Source organism: Lissotriton helveticus, chromosome 7 (genome assembly GCF_964261635.1).
Source record: "Lissotriton helveticus chromosome 7, aLisHel1.1, whole genome shotgun sequence".
Classification (NCBI taxonomy): domain Eukaryota; kingdom Metazoa; phylum Chordata; class Amphibia; order Caudata; family Salamandridae; genus Lissotriton; species Lissotriton helveticus.
The window spans coordinates 1,781,111,429-1,781,124,141 of record NC_136068.1 but is presented as its reverse complement, the minus strand read 5'-3'; the positions used below and the strand labels follow the sequence as shown (position 1 = coordinate 1,781,124,141).

The window sequence follows — 12,713 nt, the reverse complement described above, 5'->3', positions numbered from 1 at the left end:
CCCCTCTTGGACAGTAAGTGTCCTAAGTAGACCACTTGCTGGACACAGAATTGAAGCTTCGAAGGGGACACCTTGTGCCCCATCTCGGCTAGGAAATACAGAACCGTCAGTGACGCTCGCTCGCAGTCACGTTCAGAACGGGCTGTGATCAGTAGATCATCGACATACTGGAGCAGGGCAGTGTCAGTTGGCATGTGAATATTATCTAGTTGTCTCTTAAGTGCTTGACTATAAATACTAGGGCTTTCTGTGAAACCTTGAGGAGCTCGTGTAAACATATAGCTCCTTCCATTTAAACAAAATCCGAAAAGAAACTGGCTGTCTGGATGGATGGGAACACTAAAAAATGCGTTCTTGAGGTCTATGACAGTAAAGAACGTGGCTTCGGAATCAATAGCAGTTAACAGGGAAGAGATATCTGGGACAACTGGGTACTGCGGAATAATACATTTATTAAGTTCCCGTAAATCAATCACTAATCGATATACTGGGAGTGCATTTGGATCAGTACGTTTCATGACTGGAATGATCGGAGAATTACATACATTGGAGTCAGTTTCTACAACTACTCCTTGAGCCATGAGCTCGTCTATAATTTTGGATAAGGCTGCTACAGCCTCAGGTGGCAATCTATACTGCCTGATTCGTGGTAACACTACACCTGGTTTGAGAGTCACACGATGGGGTGTGATTTGCATGTAACCTACATCAGTTGGACCTTGCGCCCATAAATGCTGCGGAACTTTAGACAGTCTGGAATCAAAATCTCGTAATACATAGTGACCCTTAAAGTCACGTAGGAACAGACGTATTCCCTCCGGGGAACAACATATAACTGCACCTAACTCTTTCAGTGTCTTAATGCCTAATAGATTTTCTGGACATGACTTAGTAAGTAACAGATCAGTAGTGCGGGACAATGGACCTACTTCTAGAGTGACTGGCTTTGAAATCTCATTAACGATAGGCTTTCCTGAAAATCCAAGGGAAACATTTCTTGAGCCTGAGAGCGGAGCCCCTGGAACTTCGGCATGACTAATTGTGGTCCTACTTGCCCCTGTATCAATCAAAAACTTTCTGTCTTTCCCTAATACTTGACTGTGAACATAGGGACCTTCTTGATCTACAGGTATCTCGATGAGAGGCAAGCCTACCTCCCTCTCTAGGCTGTTTCATGAATATGGCTGGTACTCTGGATACTCAGACTGTGCATACTGGTACATCTGCGATGTAACATGCTGGGTTGCAGCAATAGGCTGCGGTACTGTAACTGTCTGTTGTGCATTCTGTGGCTGAGGAATCTGTGAAACTTGTTCTTGTCTAGGCGGACGTGGTCTTTCTTTAGTCTTACCAGTAGCTATGTTGTGTTTCAGAACTGCACACTCATTTATAAAATGACCTGGCTGTTTACAATAATTGCAATTCCCTTTAACGGGAGCTGCAGGATGACTGGCTTGATTCGGACCCCTCTTCTGACTGTCTTGAGGAACAGATTGTGCAACTAGCACTTTCATTTTCGTGTCTTTCATACGTTTTCTCTCGTGTTCTTGCTCTTCCCTGATTCTATTCTGGTGATACTGGAGCATCTGGAGCATCTGGGACGGAGTATTAGCTTGCCAGGTGCTTTCGACTTTCAAAACTCGGTTTTTAACTTGTGGGCTTGAATTCTCAACTAATTTAGTAACAAAAAGGTGAGGGTATGACTCACTACTTGTCTTGAGACCACTGTTGATACTAAAGCACTTTTCAAACCTAGAATAAAAATCACTAATGTCTTCTTCTTGTTTCTGTTTACAGGCTGAGATTGCATCCCAGTCTTCTTTTCTCGTTGTTAATAATCTGGGTAAAACTTGAATTAATAATTCTGGTAATTCTTTACATTTCTCTCCAAGACCAGTACCTGGTACACGTATCTTATCTTCTGCTTCTAGGACTGCCCAATCTATCTTTTTCTCTCCCACCTCCCATTCTTTTTCCTTTAGCTTTTCATACACCCCTGCGGGCAACAGGACCTTTAACATTTTAATGATATCTGGGTACGTGTATTCTCCCATACGGAGCATGTCTTTTAATTCTCTATGGAACCCTGCTGGATCTTTGTCATGACAGGGAATTAATTTCTTCATTTCGAGGAGTTCCATCTTTGTGATCGGAGTGTATACAAACACTCGCTGCATTTCGCCACCCGCTCCTCTGACTGGGTGGACTTCTCGTAACGGATTCTGTCTGTCTATGTAGAATGATTTACTTTCTGGGGGGGAGACATGAACAAAATGCGGGTTTAAGAATGTTCTATATTTATGACGTTGTTCTAAAATGACACTAATTAAATCGGTACCTAGACCTCTCCATCTATACTGGAGTAACTCGTTCAGGATATCATGTAACGGGCCTGGATCAGAATGTTGACCCTCATACAGTGTAATGAGGTGCTGAATCATATACATACCCACCAGTCGTTGCTCGGCTGGGGGCATTTTCAGAAACATTTGTGCCACTATTTCGTCTGGAAAAGTGGTAGAATCAGTAATCCATCTGACTGCTGATCGGACTAGTTCTTGTTCATGCATAGTACTTAACTCACTATAACCGATTCGTGATTTCAGAATGTGATCGGTAGCTTGGAATACTTGTTCTAGGGAACCTTGTTCTGGTGCTGGATGATGGAAAATTGACTTGTGTTCTAGACGTAAATGGCGATCTGGAAATCTAGATTTTCCTACATACGCTATTCTGGCGGTATTCTCGTCGTCTTCCTCTTCGGGATCGGAGGTACTTTCTTTCTCGCTTACTTGTGCTGCTTTACGCTGTTCGTGTATCTTTATTATCTCTCTACGGATTTTCTTGTACATACTTTCCATGGCACCAATGGTGTTGTGCTTTCCTTCGGCTATATTATCACTCCACTTTGTTAGAGTTTTCATTTCTTCCGGGTCTTTAGACGGGTAATCCTGTTCTCTTATTAGACAGTTAATTAAGAACTTTAATATCATGCGCTGAATCTCGGCTTTCCTTTGAGACATGGCATCACTAATACTTTGTGGGTCATCCCCTGTTCGGATAAAACGATATATCCTGTCTAGATCTTCTTTCATATTCGGCAGGGTGACTAGATACTCGGTCACTCTCCTTACGCGTACGGAATATAAAACCATATTAAACTCGCCTGGAACTGGGTCATAGACACATTCGCCAAGGGTTTGCCTGATCTCTGCAACAGACTTATTACTTTTAGGAGTACGCTGTGATGCTTGAGCATGTAATTCGAGTGCTGATAAACGCTTGTATGGCGGCGGGGTTTGAGGAAGACCTCCTCCTGCGGCCCCTAAACTAGAATCATCAACTGATGCTTTCCGTCCTGGCAGGGTGGGTAATTGTAACGTGGGCTGGACTTGTATGGCGGGCTGACCCGGGGGGGCTGTTAAGGGCACCCCGGTGTCTGGAGGAGCAGGAATTACCTGATTTACAGGGACTGGCGGAGCGCGAACAGGATTTGCATATTCGGGGACTGTGTCGTCCAGATAGGACGAAATAAAAATATCAGCTGCGGTCGGTTTGTGACGTAGCTTGGTCGGAACTAATGGTGGCGGGAAATTACTGGATGCCTCTGGGGTCGCTTTTGGCAAGCCCTCAGCAAGAAGAGGATACATACCCTTAATGAGGGCATTCCTCTGTCTGTCTGATTGCTCAGTTCTAACTCGTTCACCTATCTCGATTAATTCTCTTTCTTGGGCTCGTTCTTGGGATTCTCTACTTAGTTCTGTCTTTCTGATTTCTTTTTCGGTTCTTTTATGAGCTTCTTTACGCCATAACTCGATGGCATCTTTCTGTGACTGTCTGGCTTTCTTTTTCCATAATGCTTCTTCTACTCGCATGATGCATTCGGCATCCCATGTACCCGATACGGGCCATCTATACTTTTCTTCTAACTGTTTGGTATACTCTACCCATAAATCTAGATACAATATGGCGCTTATGCCATGCTTCTGATACATAAAGTGACCTGGACTGTCCCTGGGCGGGACGGGAACTGCTGCTTCCAGCAGACCCTTTCTAGTTTTTAACTGACGTAATTTTGAGAAGAGCGGCATGACTGGACTATAATCTGGACATAATACAATACACAATGAAAACACGAAATCACGTCGCACTCATACCACAACATTAAAATACATGAAGAACATTATGAATAACAGTTCGAACAGAATACCACCTGAAAATACTTGAAATTTCTCGAGAACAGAACTGACTAGAACAGAAACTAGATGCACTGCTGAAACAGTACGAAACTTACCGGTCTCTTAAAGAGACACGTCAGGACCCGCATCCACCGAAGTGGACACTTCGTTTGTGGGACTGTGTACCACCAACCCACAGACCAGAGTCAATTAAATTGACCCTGTCTAGATACCACCCCAGTAACGGTACTCACCGGGCAGCAAGAACGGAAGGCCTCGGACTGGACTGGACTGCTACGACGATGACGACGAACTTCGGACTTCAATTACGGGTGGACCTCCGGATACCTCGGACCTTGGACTCTTGGCTTGGGCTCTGGTCGGGACTCGCCGCGTTCCTCCACCGTCTCGTCTGGATGCTGGACCGCCTCCTCCGTCTCCTCCGTGGGCCTGAGGGATACTTGAGCAGAAATATCTGCCACTGCGCAGAAGAGTTCCGTCACGACTGCAGAGGGTCAGGGGGTCGGCGTGGCTTCACCGACGCGTGGGGAAAGGGCAAGTCCCTATTCGGGCGCCATTATGTGGTAAATAAATAAATAATACCCTATTTTTGACTAGACATATATCATAACAGATAGCTCAATAAATAAGAGTCAAGATTCGAGGTAGTAGGAGTTTTGCAGGTTTATTACAGCATAAGGACAGGAACAGGACAACCTGCATAGGAATAGGATGACAGGGCCCAGCAGCTGCTGGGGCTGGGTCTGGGATGAGCGCGCTGACTTTTAATAACAATACATGAGCATATATACATAACGCAAACACATAGCATTACATTGCAGTAGGCGTAGCAGTGGGTGGAGCAGAAGGCGTGACGCGTAGCAGTCGCGAAAGATAAGAGTGAGAAGGAGGTGTAACAGGGCGTATACATAGACATGTGATGCAAACGTAACAGAATATGTCATAAATGGGCGGAAACATTGGAGGGGGCTACCTAAGGAGCCGGGGCCTCTAACCTGGTGGTGCGCGCAAACTGGCAATGACGTGTTACTAGGAGAAGCTGGGGGCTATGAACTCTGTGCTAGGAGCAGAGACTAAAGTCTGGAGGGTCGGAGCGACATGTACCTAAACCCTATCTAGTATCTGATGTTTAGGGAACATGTTGATATAAACTAGAAGTCATGAGGGGAAAAGCTAACTGACTCTAAGACTAGAGCATGCATTTATTCTACATGTAGTGCGTGATGAAGAATATTAAATGACCATTAAATACAGTATTTCTCCTAACATGGGGCCGAATAGGCTAGACAATGACGGAAACTATTGATGCAGTTCAGTAGCTTAGGAATGCAGAGAAGGAGGACTGAACTGATAACTGGAATCATAACATAGTCTTGGCAGACTCAGAGGCAGAGCCAAGCTGCACCGGGCACTGCGAGGCAGGAAGTAAGTGAAGGGTCGAGGATACAGGTGGGGGCTGTATCGCTCCTCAGCGAGGCTTCAGGAGACAGGAGCTGAATCTGGTGTCCAGGCCCTTTTGAGGCCTAGAAACGGGGACTTTATAATGAAATAACGTGCACACTGGGAAACGTGGCAAAGTAGCTTTACATAGGCCTGATACTCATATTACTCATGAGGACTGGAAACTGGCATACTAGAGGAGGACACAACTGTAATTGCGTCCTGAATCGGACATGGGGAATAACATATGCATATTGGTCATGTACACATAACATATGATGGATGACACGTAGAGACACAAAACATGGCAAAATTTACTTTTCCACAAGGTGATGGACAGAATGCAAAGCAATGTAATACATTCACCCCCAGTACAGAGATCTGGGCCTGAATCCATCTTTTTTTTGCTCACCATGCCTTTCCAGTTTGAGCCCAGCCATATGCAAATCAGTCTTGACCCTGTGCCCCATGGGAACAGTCCAGCCCGAACTGCTAAGCCAGTGCTTGACTCCAGTGGTGCTCTCCACACCACTGGAGTCAAGCTATCCTGGCTGAAGACGGCTGATAGCCAGAAACCGGTCCTAGGATGCTTGATTCTGCTCCAAGGAAGACATGGCTTGGCAGTTCAGTATAGAAAAATAAAGTAAAGATCTAAAGAGCAAAGTGCGCCAAACAAAGATGTAAAGAGCCATGTATTATAATGACTGTTGAAGGAAGAGATAAAGGCTAATTGAATACATAAATATACATATTGAAATATATATGCAATTCTACCTATATATAATCTATCATATAGAATATAGTATAAAGGTAAAATTTAGAAAGATATATGAATTCATTAATGTGAAAGTACTTAATATTGAACACATGACTAATACGTTATAGCATTAAATAAGATACAAGTAATAAATATGTTTGTATCAAAAATAATATTATAAACTTTTTTTTTTTAAAGTGAAAAGACCAAGGCTAATAAGACATATAAGGATACATTAAAAGCACTATGGCTCTAAAACCGTAAAGAGGAGTAAATACATTGCATGTAGAAAATTAAACAATAAATCAAAGCACTAAATATTAAATAGAATAAATATTTCGCAAGGCAAAATCCAATAATGCTCTACAATAAATGACAGGTAGTAGATAATCCTATAATCATTCTAAGTTGAGAAAAAAGTATGTGGATAAGACCAAAGAGTAAAACTCCAACGTGTAGCTCAAGAAAAGAGTTATCTGGAGGATATAAGCTACCAGACATATCTATAACGAAATATGAATATTATGAAAGTCATTCTTCCTCCGATGCAGATTTTAAGGGAAGACGGGACTTGTCCTTATGTGAATCTTGTGTGAAGGTAGAAACGGACTGAAGAGCAGAGATTTTGTCTTCATGGCCTCGAATTGATCGTTCTACATCTCTGCCTCAAGGATGAACTTCACTAGTGTTATGTCGCCGTAAATCTGATGGCTGTGTAAGATGTTGAGAGTCAAGAGAAGACTGATCATTAGGAGCATACTGTACATCCATGTCCTGAATGCGTTGTTCATCTATAAAATGTTGTAGGTCTTCAGGATCTGTCATTTTTGGTGATGCGAAAACGGGCAGGGTCAAACAAACCATATTTGATGTCCAATCTCCCCAACTGTGGCCTCATAGAGAAAAGCATTCCTCCATTCATTAGTTTTTAGCGAAAAATGAGCTGTAATGCGGATTTCATGGCCAGTGTAGATATATGAACATTGTGAGCGTGCTGCCATTAGTATTTGTCGTACTTGTTCATGCCTCAAGAAGCAACTGTGAGAAGTTGGTCTGGCATATGCTGTCCACTATTCTAGTGGGCACCTTGCACAAGTCCAAATGACCCTATTGATGGTAGGTTTAAAGACAACCTATATAGAACGCTGTCCTAGTGGTAGCTGTGGAGAGCAGCCTTAAGGCTAAGTCTTGAAGGAATGTAAAGCAGCGTGTTTTACCAGTCTATAATCTTGTGAATGACGAAATGAAAGGAGAACCACACCAGGTATGTATATAAAATATATGTATTTAATCTAAACACATCCCTGTAGTATCTTTATGAGGCTAGAGGCAAAGTAAACACAGTAAACCTATTTAGCATTCAGTAAATTAGACCAGTATACATTTACATTTAGCCCTAGGGGCCTCACAAACCGTATAACAACCACTACAGTCATAGAGACACGTCCTAGAGCCTGTAGAACCACTGGGGCAACCAGGAACCACCCAAGGTAGGGATGCAGGAGACCCACGGGGGACGCATGCAGTGTCTAAACACAGTAGCGAATCACTATTGACTTATATGGAGAAAGTTACAATTAGAATTTTAAAGGTTAGGGACACTTAGGAGTGGACTAGGAGTAAACCCCTTGAGAACTCGTCAGTTCAAGAGTCAAGACCCACAGGAGCACCAAAGTACTCGTGTTACCTCACCCAGGGAAGCCGGCGGCATAAGTGGCTTATTGTGTCGGGTTTCGTCGTTGTTTCCTATGGCGAGCTGAAAAGAAGTGCTGCAGGCGACCAGGTGAAAGTGTCCGGATGGATCCAAGGGTGGATCCATCCGGACACTTGACAGCAGAGGGGACAGAGTCTGGGTCACTTGCCAGTGACCTGGGAGGCAACAAGAAGATGCCCACCGATGTCGGGTGATTTCCGGTGAAGAAGGTGAAGCTTGACTCTTCAGCCATGAGGACCAGGAGGCATTTACAACAACCAGGAGCTGGATTCAAGCTGTTCCACATTGGATGTTGAGTGCTGCGGTGGTGATATCCTGTTTGGACCCAATAAGTCTTGGCAACAGCAACCCATGCAGAATGCAAAGATTGGCTTCGTAGCAGAGCAGCAAGGTCAGAGGGACTCACCCTTTGAAGAGGATTCAGGGCACGTCTGGAGCAATCAGGGAAGCCCAAGAAACAAAGGAGTTACCTTCGTGGGGACCCACCAGTTGACGGATCGGGGATCACAAAGGGTCCTCAAGCAGAAATGCTAGAAGCGGGCCCACGAAACCTTCGTGGAGTGTAGGCCCACAATCTTCAGTGCAGATGGTGCTGAGGGCTTGGACTACAAGTAGCCCAATGCAGAAGTCCAGGAAAGCTTGATAAGTAGGGGCACTAGCAAATGTGCACGGTGTCCAGGAGTTCCGGTCCCACGTCTCTCGTGATGGCTACAGGACTCAGCTTTGCTGTGATCTTGTGTCGGCCTCGAAGATGTCTGGAAGTCCATGTCCTGTGTCACAAATCCTTCGGGATCCAGCGGGAGCCTTGGAGATGCAGACCAGCAAGATGCAACTTTGGTGCCTGTTTGAACAGGGGAGTCACTCCTTGACCCCAAGGTAGATCCTTGCGTCTTCTAGTCAAAATAGAATGTGGAATATATGTTGCAGAGTTTCGTCCAGGGTAATCTAAAGGACGGGGGGCTTATTACCAAGCAATAGCGATAATTATCGCTATTGCTTGGTTAGAGACAAAAATGTACCGCTGAGCTGCGGCGATTTTTATCGCAGATAAACCTTGGTATTACCAAGATTTATCGCAAATGCGATAAAAAATGGCCGCAATGCATGAATATCGCTGAAAAGTCAGCGATATTCATGCATTATCGAGCTAATGCTCTTAGCCATGTTATCCACCTCCCATTGGATAACATGGCTAAGAACTGCTCAGGGCAGGTGTTAGCTTTTGGAGATATTCGCGCTTAGCGCGAATATCTCCAATAGTTGGTAATAGGCGATAGCGATGTTAGCCACTGTTTCCAGTCACTAACATCTTGGCACACCCACTTTGCATGTCATTAGAGATAAATATCACTGACATGCAAAGTGGGGCCCAAGATGGTCGCTATCTCCTACTAGCTGTCGCTAACTGGTGTTAGCGACAGCTAGGTAATAGGGAGATCATTTTATCTCCGCTTTCTTGGTTTTTAAAGTCAAAAAAGCGGAGATAAACCCCCCTGATAATGTGCCCCTGGGTTCCTATACTTATACTAAGTTTAGGGGTTGGACTTACTCTAAGGTCCCACCTATGGGAGGACCTGGGGAGGGGGTGGTTACACCCCTTCCCCTTTGTCCAGTTTTGTGCCAGATCACTGGCTGGGTGCCCCTTGCAACCGGTTTGAACTGGGGTATGCACAGGGACACCAAGTGTGCCCCCAGCACTGTCTGAAAAGCATTCCCTGATTGCACCCGCCCAGCCCCAATACACTAAATCCTGTCGGGGGAAGGTGGTTACACCTCCTTTTAACAAGAAACCTATTGTCCAGGTCTCTCCTGCCAGAGTTTCGTCCAGCAGCAGGAGGTCAGACTCGTGTCTGTGGGAGCAGCATCCATTTTGTGATGCTGGGGTTCTTTTAAACTATTACTGGTCAGGTAAGTGTGTACATGTCTTCTCCCTCTAGAAGGGTGGAATTCTACCCCCGCCACCAGGACTGGCGAGGGGCAGGATTCCAAAGTGTTTGACAACAAACACGACATGCTTTGATGCAGCCATTCCAAAGTTAGCATTTACCACAAGGTTATAAAGCACTTACGAGTATATGGTAAGGCTGTATCACAGAACAGCTACAGAGAAGTGATTCCAAAAGATGCAGAGGGGCTAAGCTCATGCTTGTGCACCCTCTCACACAAAACCAAGGACTCTGCCTTCAGGATTGTCAAGGCCTGCCCTAGGAGTGACATATAGGTTTATATGTGTCTGTATTTAAGGTAGATATAGGTAGCCTATGTCTCAGTAAGTGGTGCAAGCACCACTTTACCCAGGCTGCAGTAGCAAACCTGTGGTGCCATTTTGAAGGCTTCCCAGGGGTGGCATAATGCATGCTTCAGCCCCTGGTAGGCTTCTGGGGTACCTATGCCCTGGGTACCTAGGGTGCCATATATATTAGGGACTCACAAGGGTAACCCAGTAACCAATCTAAAGGGTACCTAAAGTACATGCAATCAATTTAGAGAAGAAGCAGCTAGGCTGGAGTCCTGGTTAGCAGGGCCCCAGCCTGACTTAAGTCGACAAATCAGTGAAACACCAGCAAAAAGTGGGGGGTAACCATAACCATAGTAAGCAGATCCTATTCTCCTACAGCAAGCAATAAGGGGTCGTGGTTGAGAATCTGAGGCAGTATGTGGGGCACCGATTCGATGAGCACATTGGATTTAAAGCGGTGGACTGAAGGTGATGCCCGGAAATTTAGGGAGGACATTGAATAAGAATGGTTTGGCATTCTGGCCTTCAATCTTTTCTGGAAAACCAAAAAAACTGACATTGCCTCGTCTACTTCAGTCTTCTAAAACAACTAGCTTACTGCGAAGAAACAAGAAATCCTGATCCTTGGTTTGTGTGGAATAAAGTTTGGATTCTACCACTGATAAGCGTTGATCTAGTTCATCCGTCTTGGTGTTAAATTGTGTAATTTCTGCTCGAATGGACGTGGCCTCAGTTGTGAGAGAAGAGATATTATTGTCCATATCTGTCAAGCGACAACTGATAGTTGATATCCCTTGTAAAATATGATCCATAGTTTGTCCTGTCAGTGCAGAGGAGGTGGCCGAAGACGGAGTAGACATTGATGAGGCGGGACCTTCCGTCGAAACACTTTGTGGTTGTTTGAGAACTTCTGCAAAGAGAGGTTGCTTGAAAGTTTCGTGCTCACTTTTTTGATTAGGCATTTGGAAATTAACTGCCATATATTGAGAGAATCTTGATTGTAGTAGCGCTAGTCCTCTTGACAGAATAATAATATTAACTAAATCTGACAAAATGTGTAGTTGAAAGAAGTCAAGAGAACAATATTAATAAACATTAAAATGCGACAGGATCAAAAAAGAAACCTTCAAGTCACACGCAGGAGTATTTATCACATAAATGCAGAAATAATGTGCATTCACTTTGTAGAGACTAAGTATCTGTTGGTATATTGCACATTAGCTAAGGAAAAAACCACATGAGAAGATAACATGGGAGATGCGTCACAAATAAATGTTCTTATCAATATATTGCAGAAATAATGAGTGAAAATAGTCCGGAAAAGTCACCTCAGGACAAGAATCAGTAGTATCAGAGGTTAATGGAGCATTGCAGGAGACACCATGAGTACCACAGTTAATAAATAGTACAGGAGAAGCATTAATTTATTGTGGTAAATTGAAGCTCCAAAGAAGGCATGCATGCTGAGGAAACAATTCTATGTTTAAGAGTTGCTGGCAGAAGGTATTTTGTGGAAGCTCCAGAGAGACTTGTAGAAGCTGGCCATGAGCGACACATTAATGTGCAAATAGATTAATGAAAGGCGTTACCAGGATGTAATGAGTGGTGAAAGCCAAAGAACGAGACATATCCAATTGCGCTCGCGATGATAAATGCCTTATACAAATCTAGGAAGGCGCGCACCAGCTACGCCAGAGCCGGGGATTCGCCTGACTGAAAAGGCCGAGCACGCGTCTCGTGAGGAGAACACTGCAGCGGTGAATACGGGCACCTAGCAAGTACAAAGACTTGCAAAAATCAGCGCAGACGCCACCCCCACATTCCGCTGAATAAAAACATTGGTGCCAAGGTCCTAGGCGCGTTGAGGAGAGTGCCGTCTCAGTCCGAAGTTCCACCTGCAATGGAGCTCAGCGTTCAGGCAGCCATCTTCCTGGGTGGCCAGACCATGCCCCCCCTGTAACTGTAACTCTTACCCAAAGGTACCTTGAACTCGCGCCCTTCCATGCACAGTTTTTTCACCAATATTTTCAATTAAAGTGTTTCAGAGAAATTATCAATGATGTTGTAAAAGATGTCAGGAGTTGTTATATTCCATATAGGTACCCTAATATAGGCTCAGGTAACATCATAACTCTTCACGTATATTTTCCCATATATTACATACATAACGGTTCATAGGGACTGACCTTTTACCTAGAGACAACACTGCATACATAATGCAGGATTTTCCCTGGTAAAAGCCTCATACATTATGTAGGAGGATTCTTGGAAGCACAGCAGGACTACCATCTCCTGTATTATATCTATGCACAAAGTTCATTCACAACATCATCCTAAATCTGACAAAGTAATACAGTGAGGTAG

At 44.3% G+C, this 12,713-nt stretch overlaps 1 protein-coding gene across 1 annotated transcript in view; it reads right to left on the bottom strand.

Moving 5' to 3' along the window:
• Positions 1 to 12,713, bottom strand: part of LOC144769712 (phospholipase A2 inhibitor gamma subunit A-like) — a 176,241-nt gene that overhangs the window by 149,861 nt on the left and 13,667 nt on the right. The window lies entirely within an intron of this gene.